The sequence below is a fragment of the Xyrauchen texanus genome, chromosome 44 (genome assembly GCF_025860055.1).
Source record: "Xyrauchen texanus isolate HMW12.3.18 chromosome 44, RBS_HiC_50CHRs, whole genome shotgun sequence".
NCBI lineage: Eukaryota > Metazoa > Chordata > Actinopteri > Cypriniformes > Catostomidae > Xyrauchen > Xyrauchen texanus.
This window is the reverse complement of record NC_068319.1, coordinates 24,959,660-24,972,026: the sequence shown is the minus strand read 5'-3', so window position 1 is coordinate 24,972,026 and position 12,367 is coordinate 24,959,660.

Sequence of the window (12,367 nt, the reverse complement as noted above, 5' to 3'; positions counted from 1 at the left end):
GCATGCTCAAACAGCTCCATGAAAGCCTCCGGGTCGTCCTCTGGTCCCAACTTGACGAGCGTGAAGTAGGTTAGGGGCTTGGCCTAGGTCGAGCCAGTGTAATACCCCTGGTGTAGCAAGCTCCGTAGCACCTGCCGGTCCTCTGCTTGAGCTTGAAGGATGACCCAGAATTGCTGCTCCAGTTCCTGGTGCAGCTCAAGCAGAGCCTGATGTTGCATTTGGTGGATGCTGGAGAGGGTCCTGATCAGATTGGCTAAGGGCGAGGACTCCATGATGGCATATCTTCCTCCAAATCCTGAGTTTCGGCACCATTGTGGCAAGTCACAAACTCTATTTGAAGAAGGAAGTTGGAGCCGGGGAAACAATCCAATATGAGTCTTTTTATAAACAATACTTTTCAGCTTAACACAAATGGGTTGCTTTTCAGCTCAACATAAATACACACAGTCAGCTTCATGTGTCTGCCTCTCTCCCCTATGGTGGTTTGGACTGCCCTTTTATTCCCCTCCAGCTCTCACTGCAGCACAAAACAGCTGTTAAAGGTGGTTTCCCACAGGTATCTATCCTTATCACTCTTCCTCTATCGGCCTCGCTCTCCACAGATGTTGCTCAGCCACACCCCCATCAACACAGTAGTTAACCATCAGTAATAAAATAAATAACAATGCTTGAAATTGAGTTGGTAGTGAAGTGCTGGTGCTTTTGACATCCTTACTCTATACTATCCAACAATAAACCTTTCAAACAGTAGTATGCTGTATTGTTGTAACAAGATTGTTATATTTACAGTTTAAAAGAATAGTGAATTCTGTCATTATTTACTCACTCTTATGTCGTTCCAAACCCATATGACTTTCTCTCTTCCACGCACCACAAAGTTGATACTTTAAAGAATGTTTCAGTCGCTGATTTCAATACAATAGCAGTGGACAGTGCCTCACTTTAAAGCTTTAAAAAAAAGCACCTAACCTCCTGAGACCTGAGGGTGAATGCTGTTTGCATTTTCCATTTCCCTTTTTGATTTGCAACTAGTAACACCTAATAAACATGTTTAAAAAATATATATATATATTTTTTTTTTCCTAAAAATGTATGTCTACATATGTGGATAGAGGGACTTAGTTGAAAAATTTAAAATAATACCAAGTTATAGAAAGTTTGATTTTTTCACTCATGTCAATAACATCCAGGGCCATTTTTAATCATATTGTGTATCATGTTTCCATGAGTGTTGGTTATTCATATTCTGAGACATTACAGACATTACATCCGAAATTAGCATAACTAGTAATGGCCAGCATCATCCAACCACTGCCAACCATGTAAAAATAAAATGAAACATTATACATTTACATAGATTATAAATGAATCTTTGAACTGATTACCATTGTTCCATGTCTGCCAAACATGTTGAGTGGTTCAAACATAATTTGCAGCATGAAACTGAACTTTTGATCTTGTTTTAGGAGTGAATGCATAGAGAATTAAAGGATGCTCTCTCACTCCCTATTTTGTAAATTACTGGATTTCCAGTGTACTGTCTGTCTGCACTGGTCTCTAAAAAGCTCAAAATGCACCTTATTTTCATCCTAACTCCATATAAAGCCTCTGATGAACCCATTGATTCTCAGTGTGATAATGCCCAGTAAATAGAAAAAATACGAAAAATACGCTAAAGCACACATTAGGGAACATTGCGTTTCTGCCACAAACTCTACTGTGGTCGGCGCCATGTGGACAGTTTAACCCTTTACTGACAGCACATATTCTCCTGAACTGAGATCAGTCAGTTTAAATCAATTTCAATTATGCATTGCATATAGCGAAGCCAAAATACAACATCCACGCATGTGTACGCAAGTGGTCCATGTGGCTTGTGTTTAATTTTCCAAGACTTAGTGTTCACTTAATCATATGAACACTTTGTAATTTAGGTCGTTATTCACTCTCAAATCAAATCAAATCAAATCATTGATCAGTTAATGTATATTGAGCCCAAATCAAATATGGCGAAATGTCAATAACATCCAGGGCCATTTTTAACTATAAGCAATCTAAGCGGCCGCTTAGGGCCCCCCTCTCTTGTTCGATTTTTTTATTTTTATTTTTATAGATATTTATTGTTTTTAATAATTTTTTGTTTATAGATATTTTGTTGTTTTTTTATAGTCATTTATTGTTCATTTGTATAGTTATTCATTAGTTAATTTATTGTAAATTGCGTTTTGACATTTTTGGTTGTCACTGTACACTTTTATGGAAATCAGTGATCACAATATTCTTTAAAAAATATCTCCTTTTGTGTTCCTTGAGTGTGAATAAATGGGGAGAACTGTCCTTTTAATTCGGCAACTGTCCTTTAATTATGAATCTGATATAAATATGATTATTATGCTGGTAATCAGCTTTTGTGTCGGATAATGAGTCAAGGCGAAATTCACAGTTGATAATGTTGCATATTGCAAAAAAAAAAAAAAGAGTATGAATAATATGGTATTATACCATTCCGAAAATGCCCATCACTTTCTCAACCTCAAAAAATGTTGACTGACTAATAATACTAAGAGTACTACTGTGCAAATACTGTGCATTTCAGTTCTTTTCTGTCTGTTTGTAGATAGTGCAGACAGGCATATATGTCCCAGAAAAAGAAAGCTTGTTGGAATGTATTGATATAGTCAGTACAGATAAATTGACTGGTAATCAGGCCATTGGCAGCTCATATGTTTCCCTTTGACCAATACTGCAGGATGACAAAGCCTCTGTAAATCTATAGGCAGTTGTAGACATGTTGTTCCATCAGTGTGGGATTCTAGAAGAAGTCTAACACCTTTTTGAACACACAGATTGCTTCACACATTCCTGGAAATCATTGCTTTTTCTTATTAAAGTAACTATGTTCCATGCAATTTTGCTGAATAGTTCAATGTGCTTTATCAAACAAGGTCCGAATATTACACGTGATGTACCGGTTGATGAATATTGCTGATCCATATAGTGTCTCCTGGCTTTATGTAGCAATTTAGAGGCCTTTAGCAATAAAATGCATTTATTTTAACAAAACTGTTCAGCCAAAGCATTATTATACTGTTATCTTGTATGACATTCTTTCTTCCGTGGAACACAAAAAAAAAAAAACAATTCTGCTCTTTGTAAACAACAGAAGCATACTGAAAGGCCCCAAAAAGCTCTATAAAATTACCGTAGCCCAAGTCTTCTGAAGCCAAACTATAAATGTACGTGGAAAACAGATTGAAATCTTTCTCACTGAAAATCTTTGCATCCGCTGTAGCTCTTAAATCTCATTCAAACATGCACATTTTGTAACTTGGTTTGAAGTGACACCAAATGCCACTGCTTCTCACATTTCTCTTAACCGAGTGTGACATAAATTTGAAATATGCAAATATGTTAGTGAGATTTGAGAGTTACACCAGCAGATGTTAAGTGAATAATGACTTAAATGTAAATTTGCATGTTTTTATTTGTATGGTGCTTATTTGAAGGGCTAGGTATTGAGACAGATTTGAGGATTTGATTAGATTCAGATTAATTTCAGTTATAATGTCTGTTTTGCTTACAGATGGGCACTTTCTAACTTGGTACATTACTAAAATATACATTTTACAAATTTAATTTTATCATTAGTTTTTCAGAATTTTGGTCACATTTTAGCTTTTTAAAAATGTATACATAAAATTTTTTCCATTAATAAATATGTTGTCTTGAAATTGCATGCATTCTATTCATATATTATATAGCATATATTATATTATTATAAGAAAAGTGGTATATTTAGTACAAGGTTAAAACAGTACTGTCTCTTTAAGAAAATCAACAGTTCAGTGAGCACCTCACAGAAGTGTTTTGATGAAGCGCATCCCACAGATTCTTTACTGCATCTGTGCTATGTGTGATTAGAATTAAATGTTTATTTTTGATAAACAACTGATTGTAAAGAACAGAAAGGATATTAAAAGAGACATTATTCAATGACAAATGGATTTCATGGATCTCAAATTTGGCCTTGCATTACACGGAATGAGCCAAACCAAACTTTTATTCTCAAAACGCAATAAAAAGTTCTCATGCTTTCCTTTAACATATAACAGTAACTTATTCTGCAAAACCATGCAAAGTTTTCTTGGCTTTTGTGGACAGCATGTTAATGGACAGTGCAATTGCTAATGCTAATGCTAATGCTGAAACCAAGTGCACCTGAGGCCTCCAAATAGTCCCATATTCTCTGTTGATTTATTACCTTCTCTATTATTTAACAGCTGGCAAATGGTTCACTTACCTAATCAAGTCCTTTCAGGATTTGCAGGCAACTCTCTTAAATGAACTGCCCAGAGATGTTAATTTCAAAATAAAAGCAGTTTAGAAAACGTTCCTTTTAAGTTCTATTTGCTTTATAGTTTCTTGACTTCTGTGAATGTGGTTTGCATGAACTGTCTACTTTTAACTTACAAACTTATTAGGATACAATTTAGATTATAATGAAAAGCCAGCATTCCTTGTTGTTTTAGTGTTTTGTGCTTATGACTTTGTTGAGGAGACTGCGGAAATGGATGTGTGTACTTAAGGCACTGTGGCTCTGTGAAACCCACAATAGGGGGTTTCTCTCAGTACTCTTTTTAACCTAAGTCACCACAGATTCTCGTACTTTCCTTGTTGCCTGGCAACCAGCCAACAGTGCCACAGTGATAGAAATTGTTTGCCTTGTTGTGCAGGGGAGACAAGGAGAAAGTCAGAAAAGAGTGCAAGGGAGTGTGTAAAGAACCAGTTTGCCAACCAACCGTGGGGTACCGGAAGTTAACAAGAAGGGTGCGGAATGCTGGAGACAAGCGCCAGAAATGTATCCACAGCAACACACTTCATGTCATTATCTTTAATGATGTCATCAAATATTTAAAGTTCTAATATTTCAGCTTACTCAATATACAAAACTGAGGGGCTGGGCAATATATTCAACATTTACAAGTATGATAGTATTGTCCCTCTCTTTTGAATTATTTTTACAACAAAATATGACAGAATCTAAAGGAATTAAGCTTTTTGGAAACTGCTTCGTAAAATAGTATTTATAATAAAAAAAAATCTGACAATATATAGAGAAATTGTTTCCACTGTGTTTTTTTAATTTATTAATAAAACACTGTAAAGAAAATGTTGACATGTTTGGGAGCAACAGCGTGCCACACAGTTCTGGGAGCAACTATGTGTGTGCGTTCCTCCTTCCTTATGTCTTTGCCGTGCGGATCTATAATTTATTTTTCATAAGTGTCAATAAACCTGCTCTGCAACACAGTTAAAGGTTGTATTCGACTTATTTGCATTGGAAGCTCTGTGCAGGCTTTGGATTTTCTAGACAATGTAATTTCAGGTTGACTGGAGCAGGATTTCAGATTGGCCCTCTGGTTAGTCCAGTTATGAATGAATTATTCAGTCACATGAATCTTGAATTCCTAATAAATCCTATAGGGCTTAATTATGTAATATTAATATTGAAATATTAAAACTATTGCTTTCAGTCCATTTACATTTTTAATCGTGATTAATCACATAATTCTTCTTAGTTAATTGCGATTAATCACAGATTTTGAGTGCTAAAATTTTACTCTAAATATATTTATTTTCCTTTCAGAATGCATTTATTCTGTCGAAAGAAGGAAAACAAAAAAATGTGTTACAATATAATGCTTTATTAACGTTTTCCAAACAAAGCCTTATACGGTATAAAGATAGAAATGCTCTAAAATATCACATATTCAAGTAACATTAAACGTTTCCCAAAGTCTACGTTTGAATAATTGAAAGAACTAGTCTCCCCATAGGTTGCTTATTCATTGTGTAATGGTAACAAGCTGGTTTTTGATAGCTTTGCAGTGTGTAAACATCACTCTCCTCATGGTGACAAGGTTTATAGTAGATTATTGTCACTGAACAGCAGGGTGTCTGAGTGGTGTCCGGAAAATAGCATAGTATTTATAAACATTTGGAAGAGTTTTTGGGGTAGACCTGACTGCTAAATAGAGACAGACTATATCCCTCCAAGGAAGGTGCCGCTCTCCTCTCTAGTAATTTGTCTCATAGTCTGAATAATGATAGTATTTTACTAACTGGGACCCAGGTCAGGAAGCAGAAAAACTGGCTAATACGAATGTCTGCTAGATGCCTTGAGACGTCACATAGGTCACATAAACTACAACACATAGAGACTGTATCACCTAGATATCCCCGAAAAACCAAACACAAAACTCTCCCTAAATCATTTAGAAAATATTTGATTAAGGTGAAACTTGAAAAAAAAAGATAAACATCATATAAAGGTAGGGCTACTAAACATTGATATCTTTCAACCAAAGCACTAATTGTTGATGAAATTATTACAGATCATAGTTTGGATGCGCTCTGTTTGACTGAAACCTGACTTAAACCAGATGAATATATTAGGTTAAATGATTCTACTCCCACAGGTTATTGTTATAAACATGAGCCTCATCTGAAAGGTTGAGGAGGTGCTGCTACAATTTACAGTAAAGTTTTTGGTGTTACTCAGAGGAAAGGATATAGATGTAAGTCTTTTGCACTAATAATACTTAAAATGACACATCAGTTATAAATAAAAAAATCTCTGTCATCTTTTGCCCTTGCTACATTATATAGATAACCCGGGTCATACTCTAGTTTCCTTGGTGAATTAGCAAATATTCTATCTGATCTAGTAGTTAATGTAGAAAGAGATTTAATTGATGGTGACTTCAACATTCACATAGATAATGAAAATTACACATTGGGATTAGCATTTATCGATATTCTCAACTCTCTTGGAGTCAGACAAAAAGTGACAGGACCAACTCATTGCCATAATCATACGCTAGATTTAATTCTGTCATATGGAGTTGATGCTGATACTATGGAAAATCTACTGCAGAGCAATGACATTTCAGATCACTACCTTGTCTCTTTTTTTGTTGCGATCAGCTAATGTCACATAATCTACACCACGCTATCGTGTCACGTATCGAGATCTAATCTTTTGACCACTAAATACAGCTTCACTAATAATCTTCCAGAATTGTCTCAAATACTCAGTAAGTCAAAATGTTTAGAAGAACTTGATGAAATAACATAAAATAGTCTTTTCTAGCACTCTTGAAAGTGTTGCCCCACTTTGATTCAAAAATATATACACCATGGTACAATGAGCACAATCGTGCTCTCAAAAGAGCAGCTCAGAAAATGTAGTGCAAGAAAAATTTGAAGTATTTTGCAGTGCATGGAAAGATAGTGTCTGTAGATACAGACAGGCACTAAAAGCTGCCAGCATATTTTAGTAAACTCATAGAAAATAACCACAACAATCCTAGGTGTTTACTGTGGTAAGTACCACAGCTAAATTGGTTAGGAATAAAGCATCGACTGAACCAGATATTCCATTGCAGCATAATAGTAATGACTTCATGAATTTACTGATAAAATGGAAATAATCAGAAATAAAATTGGAACAGTGCAATCAACTGTCACAGTACCTCAGAAAACAGTCTCATAATTTTGCTCACTAGCAACTTCACTCCTTTGCTGTCATAGGTCATGAAGAGCTATCAAAACTTATAAAAAAATCAAAAGCCACATTCATGTATGTTAGATCCAATACTAACTATGCTCTTAAAAGTGGTATTCGCAGTCATCTCAGAACCTATTCTTTTTTTTCTTTTATCCCCTTTTCTCCCCAATTTGGAATGCCCAATTCCCACTACTTGTGGCGGCGCGGTTACTCACCTCAATCCGGGTGGCAAAGGATAAGTCTCAGTTGCCACTGCTTCTGAGACAGTCAATCTGCTCATCTTATCACGTTGCTCACTGTGCATGACACCGCAGAGACTCACAGCATGTGGAGGCTCATCCTACTCTCCGTGATAATGCACAACTAACCACATGCCCCATAGAGAGTGAGAACCACTAATCACAACCACAAGGAGGTTACCCCATGTGACTCTACCCTCCCTAGCAACCGGGCCAAATTATTTGCTTAGGAGACTTGACTGGAGTCACTCAGCTCGCCCTGGATTCGAACTCGTGACTACAGGGGTGGTTGTCAGCGTCAATACTCGCTGAGATAACCAGGAACCCCTTCAGAACCTCTTCTTAATATTATTAACTCTATTATATCTATTATAGATCTATTTAGATCTTAGTGATGCCTTTGACATGATAAATCACAACATTCTCTTGAATAGGCTTGAGAATTATGTTGGCATTAGTGGACTTGCATTAGCATGGTTTAGGTCCTATTTATCAGACCACTACCACTTTGTATGTGTAAACGAGGAATTTTCAAATCAAACAAAAGTATGGAGTGCCACAGGGATCAGTTTTTAGACCTTATTATTCTAATTATACATGCTTTATTTGGGAGAGATTACCAGGAATCATGCAATAAATGGCCTCTTTTTATTTTTAAAACACTGGACCTTAATTTAATAATTTAAAACCATGACTTGCACTGCACACAAATAACTAATATTGGCATTATATTCATGTTGTTTAGCCAGAGGGGAACTGGCCCCCACAGGGTGACTGGTTTTTTCCAGTAAACCACATCTCATGGAGTTTTGTGTTCCTTGCACAGTTGCTTTCAGCTTGCTCACAGGGGTTCTAAATACAATTATTGTTTAATTATTTAATTTCTATACACATTTTACAATCCTCTTTAATCAAACTACACAATGATCACTGTAATACATTTTTGTTTTTGTCAATGCCTGATTTCCTGTAAAGCAGCTTTGAAATCATGTGTGTTTTGAAACGCACTATACAAATAAAAATTACTTGACTTGACACCACCTGGCATCCACAGCCATCATCTTAAGGAACCGTCCAGGGGAGAGAGGGTGGGGGAAAGACAAGACATGGAGCATGAGTGTCCGGATCCCGACACAGTACCGAAACCGAAAACCAGAAAGGGTCAGGATCCAGACACCATTCTCCAAACATGAAACACAAAACCAACTGGAGAGCACATGACAGGGAAACCATAACTCAAGCCGTGTGCTCACATAGAGACAAATAAACAAGGACAGGTAGAGTACATGATCTGGAGAAAAACCCTGAGCCATGCGCTCAACACAGACACAGAATAAGAATGTCAGGATCCTGTCAAAAACCCAGACTGACAGAGTTACAGGATCCTGACACTACCCCCATCTCAAAGGGATGCCTCCTGGCATCCCAAAAGAGGAACATCAAACACCAGACAAGACAAACAGAACAGAACAGACACTAACAAAGAACAGAAAGAACAAAACAGGGGGGAGGGGCAGGGATGAACAAGCAGGGCAGTCCATGGTTGAACTGGTTGGAGAGACCAGGGAGGAGGTTTAAGGAATGGAGCGGGGTCCGGCAGCCAGTGAGGGGGCCTCAGGAAAGAGGCATGGTCAAGAAGCCGGAGAGGAGGTTTTAGGTAGGGAAGGAGGTAGAAGAGGAGGGTGGACAGGTGAAGCAGCGGCCACTAGGCAGAGCAACCGCTGCTAGGAAGTGATCGGGCTGAGTGCCAGGCACAGGGGACTGGGCAGAGCTGTCGACAGCCATGGGGAACTGGACAGGGTCGTCGACGGCCTCAGGGAACTGGATGAACTCATTGACAGCATCAGGTAAATTGACAGACTCAGTGACTACAGGGAACTCGACAGGCTCGTCAACAGCCACAGGGAACAGGACAGGCTCATCAACAGCCTTAGGAAACTGGACAGACATGATGACCATGTGAAATTGGACAGACTTGTCGAAGACCACAGTGAACATGATAGGCTCGTCGATGGTCACATGGAACTGGACAGGCTCTTCGACAGCCTCAGGGAACTAAACAGGCTCAATGACTACAGGAAACTGGACAGGCTTGTCGACAGCCCCAGGGAACTGGACAGACTCAATGACTAAAGGGAACTGGATAGGCTCATCGACAGACACAGGGAACTGGACAGGCTCGTCGAAGGCCACAAGAAACAGGACAGGCTCATCAACAGCCACAGAAAACAGGACAGGATCGTCGATGGCTACAGGGAACAGGACTGGATCATCAAAAGCCTCCGCAAACTGGACAGACTAGATGACCACGGGGAACTGGACAGGCTCTGTGGCGACTGCCGTGGTTGGGAATGCTGGCAGTGGCTGGGGAACGGCCTATGAGGCCGGGAGCATTGGCAGAACAAAAGAAGGGAGGGAGACTAGGGAGGAACCGGCAGGGCAATCCATGGTGGAACCAGTGGAAGGGGCCAGAGAGGAGGTTTAAGGAAGGGAGTGGGGTCCGGCGGCTAGGGAGGGGGCTTCAGGAAAGGGGCATGGTCCAGCGTCTGGGGATGAGGTTTTCGGTAGGGAACGAGGGAGGAGAGGAGGGTGGCAAGGACAGAAAAGGCAGCAGACTGGGTAGTGGCCACTGGACAGGGGTCAGCAGACTGGGCAGTGGACACTGGAAAGGGGTCAGCAGACTGGGCGGTGGCCACTTGGGACTGGACAGTTGGAGCAGCAGCCAATAGGGACTGTATAGCAGAGTAGTGGCCGCTGGAGAGTGATCAGGCTGAATGCTGGGCATAGGGGACTGGGCAGAACTGTTGACATTCTCAGGGAAATGGACAGACTCGTCGACAGCCTCAGGGAACTGGACAGACTCAATGACTACAGGGAACTGGACAGGCTCATCGACAACCACAGGGAACAGGACAGGCCAAGGCATCCACTTCCACGTGGGGGTGTCATCATCCTCAAGTTGGGATGAACATTGGAAATCCTCCGAGGCACAGGCTGTGATGAATTCATCCCATTTCATGGCCAGCCTGATGGTCTGGATAAGTCTCCCACCCTCACCATGATCTGGGACACTCGATTTAATGGACTCAGTCAGACCTGCCCTAAAAAGCTCAATAACGCAATAATTATACAATAATTATTGTATTCCAGACCTGCAGATATAGACAAAAATTCTAATGTATACCCTCCTTTGAGGAGCTGATCTTTCTCGTAAAATCAAAGATATCATAAAAATGGTCAATGTAGAAGATTTCCTGGGGATGTTGTTCGCACCATTTTGTTCTATAATATATCCAGCTCAGGCAGATACTCTATACTATTTATAGATTGTGCTTATGTGAAGAAAATCTATAATGTAGGTTGGAATAAAGCCAATGGCATGCAATGTAATATAAACTGTGATAATCATGGTGAGAAGAATATTGTTTTATTGAAAACCAGATTGTGCTGTTTTAGACACACGTAACTTACATCTGGCAAACTCAATTTCAGTCACCCAGCTAAAACACACTGACAAAAATTCATTCTTGAATCGACATCATCATCATAATTCCCAGTGCAAATCTATTCTTTAGAAAAACATTTTATGATTAGATACAGCCACATTATGTATGATTTACAGTGATGCTGTTTTGTGCAAAATGTTTATTTCATCCACTTCTGATATGCTGAGTGATTGAGGCCTTCAATGGGTGAATACAAGTAAAAATGTCACAATAGCACAATAATAGCAAACAAATCTAAGACAACCGTGTTTCTTTTTATGGTAATATACAGCCAGTCATGATACATAAACAGAACTATTAAACCTTCTGAAGCTGATAATCCTCTATAAGCATTCTTTCACAGATGGTAAGAGGTGTACATTGATCCACCCGATCCTGCTTCGTGTATATAGCAGGCTTGAGATGCCTTCATCTGGTGAGGCTTATTTTAGCATTCTCCCTGGCCCATTGTTTGCCCTCCCTCCTCCTTTCCTCAGAGGGGCCGTTTCATTGCCTACCCTGTGGATATGGGCTCCTCACCCCCACTGCTCCTTTCAGCTCCTGGGTTAAACATTTATCTGTGAATAGGGCGAGCACAGTGCCAAAACAATTCAATGTTTCCCACTGTCCTGATATGCATGACTTGACAATATCCTGCCCAGCTTGCCCACTGGGAACTCAAATTTTGTGTATTTTTCGCCCTGCTAGAGGATTGTCGCATAAGAGTTTCAAATTTGTTGTGTGTAACAATGTGGATAACAACTTTGGACAGTTTTATGCATAGAATTGTAAGCAGAGCCTAGAAAGAATAAAGATATTCAAGTTAACCCAATGACAGAGAACACATGCATTTCAACATCTTTCCCTACAGGGATCCTCTGGGATTTCATTAATACTGCCTTAAGTATTATTATTCTCTATAGCGGTTGAATCATTGCTACTATGGAGCACATTTTCATATGACTTAATAGTGTATATTGAATATAAAATTAAAAGCACAATTTTTAAAGTTGAAATCATATTAGTTTTATTTCATCATATTTAAAGGGAAATTGCTTAATTTCTGTGCTACC